The sequence below is a fragment of the Prionailurus bengalensis genome, chromosome C1 (assembly GCF_016509475.1).
Source record: "Prionailurus bengalensis isolate Pbe53 chromosome C1, Fcat_Pben_1.1_paternal_pri, whole genome shotgun sequence".
Classification (NCBI taxonomy): Eukaryota; Metazoa; Chordata; class Mammalia; order Carnivora; family Felidae; genus Prionailurus; species Prionailurus bengalensis.
The window spans coordinates 104,897,199-104,916,165 of NC_057345.1; the positions used below are offsets into that span (position 1 = coordinate 104,897,199).

Genomic DNA, 18,967 nt, shown 5'->3' on the forward strand with positions numbered 1-18,967 from the left:
AAAGGAACCCTTTCCTTTGTAGTCCTAAATGTTGCGCTCTACACATTGAAAGGTAATTTTTTTTAACGTTTATTTACTTAGAGAGAGAGAGAGAGAGAGAGAGAGAGCGCGCGCGAGAGAGCGCGCGCGCGCACACATGTGCGCTTGTGAGTAGGGGAGGGGCAGAGAGAGACGAAGCGAGAGAACCCAAACCAAGAGTCAGACCCTAAGGGGACTGAGCCACTCAGGCGCTGCAAAAGGCCTTATTTAAAGAAAGGTACACAGGCGCCAGCAGCCTCCCAGACAGGTTCCCCGCCGGCTGGAGGTTCAAAACTCACACCCTCTGCCCCAGCAGGCGGGCACTTGGAGGAAAAGAGGGACAAGCCAATTTCACCCTCCTGAGGGTTGGCTGGCTATATTGAGGAGGGGGCAAGGGCGAGGCATGGGCTGGAGGGAAGGCGCGTTCCCGTGACGTCACGGATGGGGCGTGTGCTATGTAAATAGGGGAGCGCAGGGGCTGCTGTTTGGGTAACTACGGCTTAAATAGCGTATGATCTCGCGTGCTGTGGGAGCCATTCCAGGACTGTTGGTTGCAAGTGCGTGTGCTGCGTGTGGCAAAGTCTTAGGGAGGCTCGGGGTTGTGTGGACGGAAGTGACCGTGTGTAGAGAGTGTCAGGCGTGAGCGGGTGTAGTGGGGCGGAGGGGGCGGAAGTCATACTTACCTGGCAGGGGAGATACCATGATCAGGCAGGTGGTTTTCCCAGGGTGAGGCTTATCCATTGCACTCGGGATGTGCTGACCCCTGCGATTTCCCCAAATGTGGGAAACTCGACTGCATAATTTGTGGTAGTGGGGGACTGCGTTCGCGCTTTCCCCTGGTTTTTCGTGGTAGCAAAGACAGAAAGAGAACGTGCTGTTCTGCGTGGTGGTGTCTTGGTTTAGCTAACCAGGTTTTGTTTTATTCGGTTTCTATGCATCGTTCCGGTCCTTTGAGAGCTTTTTACCTTTCTGAGTTTTGCCTTCGTTTCATCTTGTGGGTTTCGGTATTGGTGGGTTCTGTATTGGTGTTTTGGGGCTTGGAAGTTCTATGCTCCTGCGTGTATATTTAGGCCAAAGGTGTGGTTGTTATGACTATATAACACGTGTGAGGGCACCGTAGTGCATGCAGTTTGCATGAACGGGTGTGTTTTTTCGTAGGTGCTTTCTTTTTTTTTTTTTTTAATTTTTTTTTTCAACGTTTATTTATTTTTGGGACAGAGAGAGACAGTGCATGAACGGGGGAGGGGCAGAGGGAGAGAGGGAGACACAGAATCGGAAACAGGCTCCAGGCTCTGAGCCATCAGCCCAGAGCCCGACGCGGGGCTCGAACTCACGGACAGCGAGATCGTGACCTGGCTGAAGTCGGACGCTTAACCGACTGCGCCACCCAGGCGCCCCCGTAGGTGCTTTCTTTAGTGTACAGGCTTAAAGGAACTCTTTGTGGGTGGTTCGTGCTGGGTAGGCCAAGGCCATGGTGCACACACTTCTGAAAGCTAGGGAGAAACTGCCTGTACCGTGGTCCAGATTCGTTTCCGTTCGTAACATGTTTAGGCTACGCGAGGAAGCAGCTCTGAAGTTTACACGTGTTATATTCCCTGCAAATCTGAACCGCAGTCAGACCTGAATCTTGGCCGGAAGCATTGTGATCCAACCAGAAACCTACACTAGAGAGTCTTGGGAGTCAAAGGTGACCACTTTCTCCTCTTGTGAGAGGCTGCAACTAGGCGGCCTTGCTGCGTCCTACTCTTTAAATACCTAACCTTGCCTAAGACTTCATTTTTTAAGCGTTAGTTTGCCTGTTTGGTGTCTGTCTTGCTTTTTTACGCCTTAAAGCCGTTACTAGCCAGTTCCAAAGACACCACCCACTCATCCTTCCCACCCCAAAGCAGCTTTTTCTATTCCTGGCTTTGGTTTTCCCTTCCTTCCATCTCTTCTCTCAGGCTCTTTCTTGATACCTTTTATAGACACGAAAACACGAGCTCTCTCTCAGCCTCCAGTTTGCACCTGACACTCTTCAGTAGTGTGGCAAATTAGGAAGCTTCCTTAATAAGAGGGCAGCAAGAATTGTAAGTAACTTTTTTTTTTTTTTTTAGCTCTCAAGTAATTTTAGATGTTCCCTGTCTGAAAATGCAGTTGTGGTGGTATATCCAACTCCGGTTTATAAGAAAACCAACCAGGTCCAGTGTTGACGGTCGTGCACATTTTGCCAATTCCCAGGATGTCTTCTTAACTTGCTCACTTCTGATCCACAGTTGTCCTGGCAAATAGAAACTACTTGACCAAAAACAAACGGCAGGGCCATGGCGGGAAGAACCATCAAGCCTCCCTGGTGGCTACCTCAGGAACAGCATTCAGAAGCTGCTGAGACCACTGGAGAGACTAGGAGCAGGAGTTGAGTTGGAGGTAGGGAGTAGAGTTGGGGAAGGGGTTGTATACAAACAAGGGCAGGTCCAAAGAAGACTAAAAAAGTACACTGGAATGCGTCTCGAGTATTGAGGACACTGAAAGTAGAAGATGAACCTCAAAAACAGCATGCTGAGTGATAAAAAGAATACATACTTGTTGCGACCGGCGCAACAAACACCGAGATCAGGGTCCTGAGGGTAGGGGAATGTAAGAAAAAAGGAGAGAAGAGAAGACAGTTTGGGAACAGGAGGGTCCCATGGGCTGATGGCCCAAGTGACGGCTTTATTGTTGCTGTACACAATCTTTTATAAGACTCTTATGGATCAGGTCATTCTAAGAATAAACAGGTTTCACATGATCACTGCCAGCCAAAACATTTAGTTCTGTGTACCTTGTGAACTTTCTGAACGGGTCACAAGACCTTGTTGATAGATTGCTAGCAAAACACAGTTCCCATGTTTGTTTCTATTTGACTCGGGGTAGAAAAAGGGGAGGTAACATTACTGCCAACACCCGCAGACCACAGGCTTCAGGAATTAACTTTCTCAGCCTTGACAAGGCTTTCGTATGCCCTTGAAAGTGGGGGAATGGGAGGGGGAACCACCGGGTTGGCTGAGTCAACAGGGAACCGTTGCTCGACCCGGTCTCAGCCTGGCACCGGGGCCCAGCCTCCCACACATACTCTGTGGTTCCATCCATGTCAGTGTCTAGAACAGGCAAAGCTAAGCCATAGTGACAAAACTAGATCATTGGTTGCCTGGGACAGGAGGTGGTGTGGGGGATTGGCTGCAAACGGGCACAAGAAGACATTTTGGAGCAATAGAAATGTTCTTTGCTCTTGAACAGGGTAGTGGTTGCCTGGGTGCATCCAACTTGTCAAAACTCATCAAACTTGAAATGGATCCATTGTATTATTTACAAATTACACCTTAAGACTTTTGGTTTTAAAAACAAATCATTCCAATTTTAGTGTCTCAAGTGCAATTAATTAGTATTAGCCTTGGAAAGTTCTCTTAGAAAACTATCACTCATGTAGTGAACAATCCCTCCATATTTGTTTTGTATCTTTTTCTTCTGTGAAATTCATGCCCTATTAAACTCAATACTTTCAAATAAAAATAGGCTGTATAAGAGCTCAGTTTTTTACACAAGAATATTTGTAAATATATCCTCCCTATAGATTTATCAAATATGACTCCATTAGTAATTACCTAATGCATACAAAATTATTTTTTATTTTAAGCTGTTTCAAAATTTTACATATACGTATTTTGTACATCATTTGCATTTTACCATTTGTGTAATTTTACCATGTATAGCTTTTGCAAAAAATGTAGAACAACTTAAAAATAGATTTGAAGAAAAACATGTAAAGATGTTAGAAGTAGTTAATTCCAGGTGGTGGCATAAGGATAAATGCTTATCTTCTTCTGTTTGTTTGTTTGTTTGATGCCCGAGGTGGGGCTTGATCTCAAGACCCTGAGACCAAGAGTCGCATGCTCTATGGACTAAGCCAGCCAGGCGCCCCTATTTTTCATAGTTTTAAACTTAAAAAATGAGTGTCCTGGAAGTGAAAGAACAGAATAGATATGAAAGAGGTGTGGGGTAGGTGAGAGGAAAACATAAAGGGGAGGGAGGGAAAACCTGGTTCTGGCAGGAAGTGTGTTTAAGTTGGAGAGTTTGAGGGAGCACTTGTGGGCATAAGAAGGGTTTGCGGGAGGCAGTGGGGTCATAAGGATGTTCGGATAGTTTGATGCGTGTTGCATGGTTCCTCCTAGGTGTTTTTTCAAAAGAATTTATATAGACTTAAATTTCTTGTCCAGCATTTTTAGCGGTTTTTAAAAGGAGGAGGAGTATAAACATTGTGGTTCTCAGCCTATCTTCTGGAGCCAGGATGTCTTCAGTCCAAATTCCTGCTTTCCAATCCCACTCACTGGCTGAGTGACTGGACAGGTTGCTTAATCTTTCCGGATCTCAGTTTTCTTACATGGAAAATGAGGACAGTGATATGAAGTGGGCCTGTTGAAAGGATTCAATGGTTGACTGTGCCTACCAATATCCCCTCAAGATCCCCACACCTCCTCCTAACCTCTTGCCCACGGCTACGCTATATGATGTCTAAGTATGTGCAGCTGTGCAGCAGCATTATATTAAAAGTGTTTTGTTCTTGGGGTGCCTGGGTGGCTCAGTCAGTTAAGTGTCTGTCTTCATTCGGGTCATGATCTTGCGGTTCTGAGTGAGCCCAGCGTCAGGCTCTGTGATGACAGCTCAGAGCCAGGAGCCTGCTCCAGATCTGTGTCTCCCTTTCTCTCTGCCCCTCACCTACAAGCACTGTGTCTCTCTCTCAAAAATGAATAAATATTAAAGGAATTTTATTTTAAAAAAGTGTTTTTTTCTTTTGCTCTTAATTAGAAATGCTCTAGGCTAAAATGATACATTAATTAACTCAATTTAATATCATTGGAAGAAAGTAAAGATAACAGTAGGTCTTAAAATTGCAAATTGACTCGACACATAATGGAGAAATGCATGTGGAATATAAAAATATAAAATACCTAAAAACTTTTACCCCAAAATATTGTTTTGTTTTGTTTTTTAATTTTTTTTCAACGTTTATTTATTTTTGAGACAGAGCATAAACGGGGGAGGGGCAGAGAGAGAGGGAGACACAGAATCGGAAACAGGCTCCAGTCTCTGAGCCATCAGCCCAGAGCCTGACGTGGGGCTCGAACTCACGGACTGCGAGATCGTGACCTGGCTGAAGTCGGATGCTTAACCGACTGCGCCACCCAGGCGCCCCTACCCCAAAATATTGTAAGAATAATTAAGTCACTATGAGTTCCAGACTTCTAAGACTTACTCTCCATTTACAAATCTTATAGGATCTCTTTAATGTACTGAAACACATAATTTCATATTGTATAAACTCCTTAAATACTATTGGAATTGAAGTGCGCTTATTGGGCCAGTAAAACCAATATAGGAAATTTAGGTGGCTAAGTGTCACCAGGAATTTGAAGAGAAAATAAATCCAAGACCTGTATAAACTAGAATATATCTACCAATATTTTCTATATTATTAGAAAACCTGGAAGACAACATAAAACAGTTTTTAGGCCACAACTATTAAACCAGTCGGATGCACACAAAAAGTCCTCTTTAGAAATATGACATGATAGAAACATGTTCTATGCCATTATATGTAAATTATTAAAATCCTTTAAAGTGTTTAAACGTATTCGAGATTCATCCTTGCTATCCACTTGATGTTTTCCCCTTGTACCTGAGTGCACGGAGAGCAATTTATCTACATCTAAACAGGGCTTTTTGTTTGTCTGTTTTCCCGGGTTACAGATTCAGCAAGAAAGGAAGTAGGAGGGGTGCCTGGCTGGCTCAATCCGTAGAGCACGGGACTCTTGATGTTTAAAAAAAAAGAAAGAAAAGAAAGAGAAGGAAGGAAGGGCGGAGGCAGAGAAAGAAAAGGGTGAGGGGGACAAAACCCCATCAATAGCGTCCTTGCACGCCCCCCTTGGGTCCTGGAAATAGAAGCTCAGTCACTACCCCACTTGGGGAAGGGGCTCAACTGAAGACACACCACAAATCAGGTTGCCTGTGTCTGCTTGGACTCAGAGTGGAGCCAGGACAAGCTCAAGGACAGGACGAGATGAGACCAAGCACCATTATCACAGGGCAGCCACCTACCTGACAGTGCCAAGGCAGACAATCCTGGAAAGCTCTTGAAAACTTCCCCTTCCCCTTGAAGATTTTCCCACCCGCTCCCCCTCATCCTCCCACCTTCTGTTGGGCCAGGACCCTTGAAGATCCCTGCAGGGCAGGAGAGCCTGGAGGGCAGGAGGATCCAGGGGGCAGCAGCTGCACTTCCCTGAAGGGTCTCTCCCCGGGTGGCGGGTTCTAGAGCTCAGGCTCACCCTAGATCCACTGCCCACCAAAGCCACCAGGAGGAGTCCGGAGGGCAGCCGGTGCTGGGGGCACGACAACCTGGACGTGTTCCTACAAGCACAGGGCACGCCTGGCCTGCCCTCTCCAGGAGAGCCGAAGAACCGCCTGCCTGCCTGAAGCTTCTCTACAGCCTGAAGGGAACAGGTGTCTGCTTCCTGAAGGAACAGGAGGGCTCTCCTCCAGAGGACAAAGCCCTCCCCTGGCCCTGGAGGAAAGGTCCTGCAGAGGCTGGTTCTGCGCGACACTGCCCAAGGCAAAGGAGCAACCGCGGACCAAACAATCATCTGGAGATGACTGCACAAGTCCTGTCTGTAAATGTGGAGCGAGAATGGGAAAGCAAATGTGGGGAAATGTTAACTGGTGCACCTGGGTGAGGGATATAGGATGTGACCATTCTGGCAAGTGTTTTGGTATGTTTCAAAGTTTGTTTGTTTGAAAGGAGTGACAAAGTCAAGTCCCAGGTTCTCTTTAGAGGAAAACGCTTGAAGTGAGACCTTGGGTTTCTGAGGTGAATGGAAGGGAGCCGCTGGCCTGGCTTCTCATCCCAGCTCTCCTCTCCCAGCCTGGCCATTACAAGGACCCGGACTCCTGACCTCCCGTATTTTAGGGGCTCAGTGCACAGCCACTTCTGCAAGCGTCCCTGGGTGCACACCAGACTTTGGGGGATGAAAAGGCAAATCCTAAGTATGGAGACAGCGCCACAAAGTCTCCTGGATTGGAATCGACCCTGAGCAGTAGCGGTGAAAAATCCAAATCCCATCCCACCGATCCGATCCCGGGGGAATCCACCCACACAGGATCCCTGCTTCGGCCCCTGCAGGTGAAAACCCTGAAAGTCAAGGTGACATTTCCCAGGCGGACAGAGCACAAGCGGAGGCGATTCCCAGCGGCGCAGCCGCACAAGGCTCCCAGCCCTTGCCCTGCTGCTCACCACCTCTTCCAGCCTCAGCGACCCCTTGGGCCCTGACCACAAGGTGACTGGCCTGTGCCACACTCTAGTCCAGCTGGAGCCGTGTGTGTTGCAGAGCCAAGGCCGTGCTCTCTTTCTGAGCCTCGTTTGCTGATGGGTAAGGTGCGGACTCTCAGCGGGGGGGGGGGGGGGGGGGGGGGGCGGAGTCCCTCTACTTGGCGACTTCCGAAGTAGCTCCAGAGCTGTCCTGATGAGGGCACGGGGACGGGCTCCTTTGGTGTCCCCATGGGCTCATTAGGTGGAGCCTGAAACTCCTCACCTACGCGTCTTTGGCTCGGGTCCCAGGTGCAGCTGGTTTGTGTTCTTTGCGTTCTGTCAGGCAAATAAATACACCTGTTGCGCAAGCGTGCCGCCCAGGGAAGAACGTGCTGCTTTTCAGAGCCACGGTCGCTGTGAGCCCGTGGGGCAGACGGAGGCGCCAGATGAGCAGGCCAGCGGATGCGTGGAAGTAGAAGTAACCTGAAGTGGGCCTCGTCCTGCGTGCCCTTGTTGGAGTGACTAAGTGGGTGTGGCCCGCTCTCCAAGGTGACTGGGAGCAGACACACAGCGGCCAGGCCTGGTGGTCGAGTGCTGAGAAGGCTTTCAGGTGGCGGTGGGACTCCGGCCCTCGTTCTTTTTGCGTTTTAAAGGACAATTGATGGGGGGGTTGGGGGGGGGGTAGTGGTAAAAGGAAGCTGTTTCCGCCCGGTTTCGAACCGGGGACCTTTTGCGTGTGAGGCGAACGTGATAACCACTACACTACGGAAACGAGGCAGGCGGCCTGGTCTCCGGCTCTAACCCCCAAAAGCGGCATTTCGGCCCCAACTATCGGGCTCGCCGACTTCGCTTGAACCGGCCAAGGCCCTGGAAACAGCCACGACCCTGCGAGCGAGGAGCCCGCGCCCCGCAAGCGGCCCTGGCAAAGGACCCCGTGCCTCCCCACTCCCGCCTCCCCCCAGGACGGGACCCTGGCGCCCTCAGCAGCCTGGCCTTGGGAACCGCAACGAACGCAGTGTCCTCCTGCAGTACGAGGGGCCCCAGGGCAGAAGTCGGGTGCGCGCTCTTCCTCCGCCAACACTTTGGCTCTGCGACGCGCGGGGACCCTCCTGGCAGTGGGGTCCTTCCGATTCCTGCCGCCGTCGCTTATTCTACCCGGCTCATTTAGTTCAATATTTAAATCACACTTTCGTCTTTTAGCAGGTTCGGTAACATAGGTTGACATCTTAGGGCATTTGTCTGTTTGAAAATGTCAAATATCCAATATAGACCAAATCATGTTTTCTGGCCTGTAGTAAATACACTTAGGCGACCAGGCCAAATATAAACCACAAGAGTTTCAGGATTTGCCAGAAGGTGGAGGACCCAGGGACGCTCCGTGCATATTTTGTGATCACAGGATTTCTCCTCATAGGTCTTAGATTCTTTTTTAGGGCTAGTTTTATTTCAACTTTTGCAACACCCCAACCTTTTTTTTTTTTTTTTTTTGCGTCTTTAGTTTCGTACTGACCAGGTCTTACAGTGTGAATTTCAGCAGAGGCAGGGATAGTTTTCGGAGAAAAGTAATGTCTGAAACGTTTTCAGGTTTGCTTCTGTTAAAGAACAAAAATTCTACTGAGTAATTTGATCTAATGGCTTTATTAGACACCCCACCGAGGTGGTTGGCCTTTTTCAACTTTGGCCCAAACTGGAGACCAGAACAGGAATGGACCATATCATTCTCATCAGTGACTGGATGGCCAGCTCCTAGAGGAGGCAGAATTTATGGTAGCTTTAGATCAGGAAATTTAATGCCATTATTCCCTTTCTTTCCCTCCTTGATCTATCTTCCTCTTTCTCCGCCCAGTTAGAGAAGATTCATCATTTTTCTGTTTTGTGGGATTGGGGGGCCCCATCAAGACAGAAGAGAGGGAGCGGGTGCCATTTCCTCTACAGGAGTGTGAATGGCTGCAGTCAGTGAGGAAACCACAAGCCCACTCCATGCACACTCGCACCTCTCCGGGTCCTTCCAAACTCCGCCAAGGAACCTCTCGCTTCCCTGCAGGTTGAACAGGAACGTGTGGGGCTCCTGACTCTGCTACAGGAGAGGAGGTGCACACAGGACACAGGCCAGTAAGAGGGTGAAGTTGGGGGCAGAGCCAAAGACAAGCCACCCCTGATGAGGGAGCAAAAGGCAAACTGACAGCCTGAAAACATCTCCTCCTCCTTCCCCCCATGTAGGACATGTGTGATACTCTTGGGCACTCCTGGCTGCCCAAGAACAAAGGAAAGGGGGAAATCCAATGGTTAACTGATAGAGATCATAGTCCGGCAGGACCTAGGTCTCCATCACCGCTGCATAGAGATGGGGGGAAACAAAGGCAGAAGGAAATGGCAGATAGAACTGTTTCCTTAAACCCTGCAGCCCATTGACAAATACTTGAGGCCAACAGAGTAAGTTTCTCTAGGAACCCCCTGCTGTCTTAATGCTAATACTTTGCTAGAGGGAAAACAACCCTAGCTTGACAATAGCCAGGCCTCCACTATCCTGTGAGTCTTTAGCTTATGAAAATCTCACTGGAAACTTCCCCTGGACTTTACCTCCTCCAACCCCATAGTATATAACCAGTCTCTCCTCTTGGCCTCATGGTCCCTGGGCAGCTCTTTCTGCCCATGGCTGTTGTCCCCGTGCTTCAATAAATTCACCTTGTTGCATCAAAGACGGCTTCAAGAATTCTTTCTTGGCCATCAGCTCCGGACCCCACGAATCCCACTATCACCCAAAATCTCATCACCTCCACCGATGAGATAACAAAAGGCAAGCTGAGGGGAAAGGCAAAGTGACACCCTACATACCCCACCCCCATTCCTCAAGCACTAATATCTGCCCAGGAACAAAGAAAAGACAATGGTCAACCCCTAAAGATCAAAAGATCGCAGTCATGCAGGATATGAAACTCCATCAGTGTGTCACTGTCTTTGTTACAGAGCCAGGAGATCTTGGAGGATTGGAGATTTATTTACATCAGTGGGCTCAGGGGAGACGGTCTCTCCAAAGATCTGAGCCCCGAGCATAAGCATGGGGGCAATCTATAGCCTGCTACTTCCGCGTTGGTGGCAATTTGGCATGCGGCAAGTGGGGCAGGAAGAAGATCCCGGAAGGAGAGTCTTCGGGGCAGGGACTGGAATTCCCTATCAGTCCTGTCAGTGTTGTAGGTCGCGATCGCTTATGAACTCTGGACAGCGAAAACAGGATCAAAACAAGTTTATTGTGGCCGGGCCAGACAGGGAAATACAACAGGTCCCAAAAGTCTGGCCCCAAACAAGCTTTGGGAATGTCTTATAAAGGCTGTATTGACCAGTCGGGTTGCAAAGGGTGGCAGTTTGAAAGGGCGGGCACCAATCACACAATGTTGTAGGTCTTTAAAATATAAGGCGGACACCAATCACACAGTCCTGAAGAATTTTAAAATATTGCATCCACACGACTCCTGAAACAGAATGCTACGGGCACCAGTGACAGTCACAACAAAGTTTATTACAATGAGAGGCAAGGCCGACCGATCAGGACCAACACTCTTGATAAGAGTGCTGCCCCGAACAGCCGGGGTACAGAGTTTTTATAACCGATCACATCGTTTTATCATCACCTGGGAACAGAACAAAGAAACAGGTTCCAGATGAGTTAGAAACAGTTGCCTAATGAGGTGTTTACTTTAGACTTTCTGCCTCTAAGTTGCAACCAGTGGATCTCCTTGACCCTGCCTCTGATGCTCTTTTCTTTGAACTTTTGTTTCCTTAACTGGTGAAGCCTAATTTACAAGGGTATGAGGCGTAGTTTACCAGAGCAAAGCAAGGCTGTTATCTCTTAACCTTCAGTGTCAACACAAAGCTGTTATTTTTCAAGCTAAGCATTAGCCCTACACTACAATTTAACCCTTACAATATAACTTGTTGACTCTAGCTAGTTGAATGCTGAATCATATTGTTTATAATATTAGTTTTCTATCTAGTTCGAACAGAATGCGGTGCCCGAGAATGGGGAAGGGTGGTTACGCCAAGCAGGTTTACAGAAGCTCAAACAAGCAGTTAAGAGGGAGTTTTATCTCCCATTAACTTAGCAAATGTGGTTTTAAGCAGAACTAATATTTAGGGAACAGGAGCAGCACTTCTATGAAAGCCCAAAACAAACACTGGTTCAGCATCTCATACGCTGGGGTCCTTCTAAGCTTACATAGGTCAGAGTTTACTCTTGGGCTACAGGAGGCTAGCTACATTTGCCCTTTACAGTTGGCCGTCTTATAACATAATTTTTCCCTGTCAAGGTCAGGGTTTTTTTTTTCCCATCATCTTAATGGTTTACAAGAAAAGCACAACGTTAATAATCGCCAGACCTCCAGGAACCTTATACACTCAATTTCCTGGAGCTCTAATATCACCTTCATCTCCATAGGATAGAAAACTCTATATAATCAGTCACTCCTCACAATCTCAATGCAGCTCTTTCTGCCCATAGGTCCTGTCCCCATGTTTTAATAAAACCACCTTTTTGCACTGACAATGTCTGAAGAATTCTTTCTTGACTGTTCGCTCTCGACCCAAGCATCAGATCACATCACCCAACCATCCTGAGACTGTCTGGAACCTAAGACCTTGAGTGAGCCAAGGATCGCTTGTTTAAATCGATCTCCCCACTTTTATCAAGAGCATTGTTTGACCTATTCAGAAATCAAGAAAGAGGAGGAACGTGTAGATCAACATCCATACTTGATGAATTAATTCCTGACTAATTAATTAGATGTGGAAAACACAAATTCCTGACTAACTAGATGTGGGGGTTGAGCACTACGTTGGAGTCAAAAAGAACTCTCTTAAGGTTTTTTGTTCTGAGCATTGGAAGCCTGGAAACAAAGGATTCCAACTGAGATGGAAACAATGTAAGTCTCAAAATGTTTTGGGGGGAGGGGGGTGACAATCCGAGTTCTGATCAGGGCCTTGCTTAAAAGAGATCTCTGACAAGGGAGCCTCAGGCAGTCTGAGGGCAAAATATAAGCTAGCACGCTAGCACATCCCATGGGATGTGTGTGACATTCCTCAGGCACTCCTGGCTGCCCCAGGACAAAGGAAAGGAAAGAAAACAAATGGCCAGCTGATAGAGATCACAGTCATACAGGACTTGGGTCTCCATCCATTTACAAATATCTCAGTAAATTACAAGAAAAAGGCGGTCTTATCAATAGCCTAATGTCTAGAAACCTAGAGACTCGGTTTCCTGGAGCCCCAACATCGCCTCTCCACAGTGATATGGGGAACAAAGGCAGAAGGAAATGGCAGGAAACTAAGTCTCCTTATAACCTGCAGCCCATTGACTGATACTTGAGGCCAGCAGAGTAAAATGTTTCCCAGGAACTCCCCACTGTCTTAATGCTAATACTTTGCTAGAGGGAAAAACCACCTTAGCTGGACAATAGCAAGGCCTCGGGTATCAGGTATCTCCGGAGTCCTCTTTATCACACAGCAAAATCCCTCTGGAGGCCTCCCTTTTGACTCTACCTTCCCTAACTCCATAGTATAAAACCAATCATTCTCATAGTATAAAACCAATCAACGCAGCACAGCTCTTTCTGCCCACGGGTTGTCCCATGCTTTAATAAAATCACTTTTTGCACCAAAGACGTCTTCAAGAATTCTTTTTTGGTCTTCAGCTCTGGACCCCCCCAACACCCTAAAACCTCACCATCCTGTTGTCATTGATCCCAGGTCTCAGTGCTTAGCCCCTCCTCACCTTGGGAGCCTCCCATGCAGCCCCCTCACAGCAATCTGATCTCTCACGAATGTCTCTAGGAAAAGGCGCATCTCCAGGTCAGTTCTGAACTTGTAGTCTTAGAGGCACAAATTCCCTGTGACTTGGTCACCTGGCTGCCTAGGCGGCCATTACTTGGGGGACAGGGCACCCCATGCGTAGCCTGTGGGCTTGCCTTTTAGGAAAATTTGGAGGGTAGGACCTAAAAGGTCCATCCCTGGAAGGAAGGAAGGATAGGGAGACTGAAAACAAGTAGAGTAGCATTCCAATAGAGCTATCATCAGAGGGCAGGAAAAAGAGGTCAGCAACCAATTCCCTGGTGGTCTAGTGGTTAGGATTTGGCGCTTTCACCACCACGGTCCGGGTTCGATTCCCGGTCAGGGAATGTGTTTTCATCAAAAGCCTCCACACACAAGACCATTCTTTGGGTGCAAAGGTGTGTGGTGGCTTACCACAAAGCTGAAATGCCAGAAGGATCTGGTGTCTCTGAAATTGAATGATGAAGGAAGAAAAATCGTGGTGGTCTACTCTGGTCCCTTCCCAAAGGTGTGACTGTACCCACTCAGCTCCTCTTACATGTGCCCCCTAATTTATCTTCCTCTATACACCCTGGTTTTTGTCATATCTCCTTTGCACACTTGGGGCAGGAGTGACTTTAGAGGTCATTTAAGCAGCTTGCCCAAGCTTAGACAGCCATGCAGAGATTCAAACCCAATATGCTAAGCTGCCATTTCTGACAGAATGAGTTAAGCTTCTGGTAATGGCTGCTTACTTTTTTCAGAGTAACTCTTGCAGATAGTATCTGTAAACTGGGGACAAAGTATGTTTCTAAAAGATTATCTGAAGGTGCTGGGGAGACTGAACAAAAGCGGGTAGACACAAAGAACTGTACATGGTGACTTTTCCATTTTGCAAAGTTTTGGCCAAGAGCACACCTTGGTCTGCCCTACTTGGATCAGCTAAATTCCAGCACAAAACCAAACTGTCTTACTGGATTAAAGGAGCAGAGGACAATGTTTGGGTAAGCATAGCACTTGAAAAATCAAGAGGTGGGGTGGAATCCCAGGGTGGGGGGGGGGGGGGGGGGGGGGGGGGGAAGGGGAAGCCACTGAAGAGAAGTTCTAAGTTGTGTGTAAAAAATTCTGCCCACGTTTCTGGCTGACTCCTGCATAATGTATGTCAGGCAGACTCCAAGTAGTTCAACTAAAGCTAAAGTGACGACTGAAATTTCATCTGTCATCCATTGCAAGGGAGAGAATCTACAGTTTGATATGAACCAGGCCTGCTTTTATATAAATCCAGTGCTTTTCTAATACGTAACAATCTAGAATCTCTAGTGTACCATTCATGATATCCACAATACAACCCCAAATACTCTAATGAATGACACTGTTACTACTCTACCCATACTCAAGAAAAGACAATCATAGGAGACTGACCTAGAGATCACCCAAATGTTGAAAACAGGAGGCAAGAAATAGTAAGTCACAATTATAAATAACTATCTCAAGATTGTAAAGGAAAATATAATCTTAATAAATAAAAAGTTAGAAAATATTACCAGGAAATAGAAATAGTAAATGAAGGACCAAATGTAAACTCTGAAATTGGAAAAAGTTCTCAAAAAACAATCACTGGATGGATTTAACTGCATAATGGAATGACAAAAATTTAATGAATCTCAAGAGAGAGAAACAGAAATCCTGGTGAGGTTTTGGAATGGTGGTCGGATTCTTGAGAACCTCTTTGGTGCAAAGAGGTGATTTTTTTTTTTCCTTTTCCAACTTTTTTTTTTTTTTTTTTTTTTTTTTTGGGACAGAGAGAGACAGAGCATGAACGGGGGAGGGGCAGAGAGAGAGGGAGACACAGAATCGGAAACAGGCTCCAGGCTCCGAGCCATCAGCCCAGAGCCTGACGCGGGGCTCGAACTCACGGACCGCAAGATCGTGACCTGGCTGAAGTCGGACGCTTAACCGACTGCACCACCCAGGCGCCCCAACAAAGAGGTGATTTTAGGAGGCACCGGGGTGGCTTAGTTAAGGGTCAGACTTTGGCTCAGGGCATGATCTCGTGGTCTGTGGTGTGTGAGTTCAAGCCCCACGTTGTAAGGGTTAAATTGTAGTTTAGGGTTCGACTGTAGCTTAACCACTTTTTTCTGCTTCTGTAACACTTGATTGCTCCAGGGATTAAGAGATACGGGAAGAAGTGGCGCCAGATGCAGGGTCGAGAAGGTCAACCGGTTACGCCTTAATGACAGAATGTCTAGAATAAACACCCACATCCTAGAACTTGTTCCTTTATGTTGTTCCCATATGCTAAGACAATGTGGTTGGGGCTATAAAAACTATACGCTGGCTGTTCGGGACCGCACTCTGATCAAGACTGTTGGTCCCGATCGGTTGGCCTTGCCTCTCGTTGCAATAAACTTTGCTGTGACTGTCCCTGGTGCCCATAGCATTCTGTTCCAAGAGTCGTGTGGATGCAACATTTGGTGCATTGGCCAGGAAAGTTAAAGGTCTGAAACAGGGCCCTTTCCTCGGATTGCTCCGCTGACCCCTGGGAGGAGGCTTGGGATTGGGAGAGGTAAGGAATTCTTGGGGTGTGCCATTTGAATGACTCAAGAGGGTCTGCCGGACCAGCTATAGACGCAGAGTCAGGGCTCCTACCAGGATGCCGGTGGACCCCATTTGGGTTGATTTTTTTTTTGTCAAAAACGATCATATTTTCAGGTGGCTGCCATGGCCTACTGGCCTAGAGATCTCGAACTTGTGTTCTCTTTGTGTCTTAATTGTTTTCTTCCTGTTGACTGTGCGTCCTTGTCAGTTTTGCCTATCTTTGTCATGGGTCAAAATCAGAGTACCCCCACCCCTCTGAGTCTCATACTAACCCATTTCCAGGACTATAGGAGAGCTGCCTCCGTTTTCAGCTTCCACGCCAAGAAGCTGGTCCTTTGAATTCTCTGTGAGGTAGAATGGACCAGCTTTCAGGTCGAATGGCCTCCGCAGAGGTCCTTTGACCTGACTTTGATATATAAGGTTCATGCTATTGTCTATTCCAGGCACGAAGACCAAGTCCCATATATTGAGGCATGGAGAACCCTCATCGAAAACCCTCCAGATTGGCTAAAACCATTCCTTCCCTCTCGCCTCCCTAAGGTACAGGCTTTGCCGCTCACTGGCCATCCACTTGAAGCTCAAAGTCCGAGTCTTGATGGGACTAAGCGGCTGTCCCCTCTACAGTCTGCACTGGAGGAGGAAGAAGAAACTTACCCCCTGCTGCCCTATAGTTCTCGCCCGGAGAATACGGGTCAGGATGCTTCAGACCAGGAGGCAAGCCTAAGTTGAGATACTCCCCTGAGCCCGTCTCACACCGGGTCAGGAACCTCCTTCCATCCCCCTCCCGCTGCCCTACCCCTTCGGCCCAGGGCCACCCCTGCAGGGTGATGTCCGACCCTTTATGACTTATGTACCCTTTTCCACTAGTGACCTTTATAATTGGAAGCTTCAAAAGCCCCCGTTCTCAGAAGAACCCCAAGCATTAACTTCTCTCCTTGAAACTATATTTGTGACCCATCAGCCAACTTGGGATGACTGCCAGCAGCTCTTGCAGGTTCTCTTCACTACTGAGGAATGGGATAAGATCCGTCACGAGGCCCGGAAACTGGTGATGGGGCCAAACAGGCAACCCACTGAGGATCCCGCCTTACTCAAGGAAGTCTTTCCTTCCTCACGCCCTGAAGATTGGGACCCAAACACTCCTCACGGTAGGCGATCATTGACCCTATTTCGCCAGACTCTACCGGGAGGTCTCCAAGCGGCCTCCCACCAGGCCACAAACATGTCTAAGGTAACTAAAGTAGTTCAAGGAATTGAGGAGAGCCCCTCAGCCTTCTTAGAGAGGCTCATGGAGGCGTACCGTACCTTTACCCCTGTAGACCCTGAGGCACCTAAAACTAGACGGGCATTAAACCTGGCCTTTGTCTCATAGGCAGCCTCAGACATTCGAAAGAAATTACAAAAGATTAGATGGGGTTGAAGGAAAAAATTTATCTAAACTAGTTGAAATTGCCCCAAAAGTCTTTATCAACAGGGACTCTCAGAAAGAAAGACAAACAAAAAAGATGACGAGGGTGGTAGCAGCTGTCCTGGATGCCTGCAAGGGAAGGGGACCCAAAGCGACTGGAGAATTTCGGTCTGGACAAGAAAAAAAAGACAAAAGGTTAGAGCACCACGAGGAAAAAAACCAATGTGTGTATTGCAAGCAAGAGGGACATTGGAAAAAAGATTGCCCAACTTAGCCCAGTGCAAAACTCAGTCACCCCAGGCATCTATCATGGAAGTTGATTCCCACTGACAGGGCCGCAGCTCGGTGGTCCCTTCTGAGCCGTTGGTTACTGTTAATATAGGGGGCCAGCCTAAGACTTTCTTGGCAGATACTGGAGCAACCTTTTCCGTTCTAAAACAAGATCCTGGCCCCACCTGGTGAGGAGCAACCTTGGTACAGGGAGCGACTGGGTCTCCAACTTGTAAATGGACCACTGAACAAAAAGTGGTCCATTATGGGCTGTAAGACTGTTAAGCATTCTTTCTTAATCATGCCTGAATGCCCCTACCCTGGATTACTAGGTAGGGACCTACTGCATAAACTAACGGCTTCTTTGAGATTCACTAAAGGGGGTATACATGTTAAAGTCGGCCAGGATGGCCCAACAACAGTCATGGTGACTGTGCCACTTGGGGAAGAGGGCCTGCTCACTCCAGTGCCCAATGAAAGTGTCCATACAGTCGATCCCCTCCTTAAAAGCCTCCAGGCAGACTTCCCCCAGGTATGGGCTGAGACCAATCCACCTGGGCTGGTGATTCATCAAGCTCCGATAATAGTGGAAATTAAGGCGTCCGTACTTCCAGTAAGACTGAAACAATATCCTATGTCCCGGGAGGCTAGGCGGGGGAATCGCCGTTCACATCAAGAGTTTGTGCGACTCGGGCATTTTGATCCCATGCAAATCGCCGTGGAACACTCCGATTCTTCCTGTCCGGAAGCCTAACTCATCCGATTTCCGGCCAGTTCAGGACCTGAGAGCAGTAAACGCCAGGGTAATGGACATTCATCCCACTGTACCCAACCCTTATATTCTCCTTAGTTTGCTTCCCCCTTCTCAGGTGTATTATACAGTTCTGGACTTAAAAGATGCCTTCTTTGCCATCCCACTGACCCCACAAAGCCAGCCACTGTTTGCATTTGAATGGACGGATCCTGAAGAGGGAAAAGCCAGACAGCTCACCTGGACGCGACTCCCCTAGGGATTCAAAAATTCTCCTACTCTTTTTAATGAAGCCTTGCACCAGAATTTAGAACCATTTCGAATCTCCAAACTGCAGGTAACTCTGTTGCAGTATGTTGATGATATCTTGCTGACGGCCCCCCCTCTCGTTCAGAATGCCTGAGCACCACCAAGGGACTCTTAAATCTTCTACAAAAACTGGGGTACCGAGTGTCAGCCAAAAAAGCACAAATCTTGAGAGAGGAAGATGGCAGCATAGGAGGACGCTGGGCTCACTGTGTCCTGCTGATCACTTAGATTCCACCAACACCTGCCTAAATAACCCAGAAAACCACCAGAAGACTAGCAGAACGGATTCTCTGGAGCCAAGCGAGGACGAGAGGCCCACGGAAGAGGGTAGGAGGGGCGGAGAGGCGGTGCACACTACACGGACTGGTGGGAGGGAGCTGGGGCGGAGGGGCAGCCTGCAAAAGCGGAGGGGCTGGATGGAGTGTGTTCTGACAGCAAGCAGGACTTAACATCTGGAAGGTTATAAGTTAACAGCTCTGCTCGGAGAGTGGGAGGGCTGGAG

General features: G+C 48.0%; 1 long non-coding RNA gene and 3 other non-coding genes across 4 annotated transcripts; 2 read left to right on the plus strand and 2 right to left on the minus strand.

Moving 5' to 3' along the window:
• Positions 1-153: 153 nt before the first annotated feature.
• LOC122481080 lies at positions 154-18,796 on the minus strand. Its single transcript, XR_006296747.1, has 3 exons — positions 18,785-18,796; positions 16,868-16,869; positions 154-836 (listed from the first exon to the last, which is right to left on the minus strand). It is a non-coding gene; the product is annotated as an uncharacterized LOC122481080 (long non-coding RNA).
• Positions 694-857, plus strand: LOC122482391. Its single transcript, XR_006297173.1, has one exon. It is a non-coding gene; the product is annotated as a U1 spliceosomal RNA (small nuclear RNA).
• TRNAV-CAC lies at positions 8,030-8,102 on the minus strand. The gene has a single exon. It is a non-coding gene; the product is annotated as a tRNA-Val (tRNA).
• Positions 13,426-13,497, plus strand: TRNAE-UUC. Its single transcript has one exon. It is a non-coding gene; the product is annotated as a tRNA-Glu (tRNA).
• Positions 18,797-18,967: the final 171 nt, after the last annotated feature.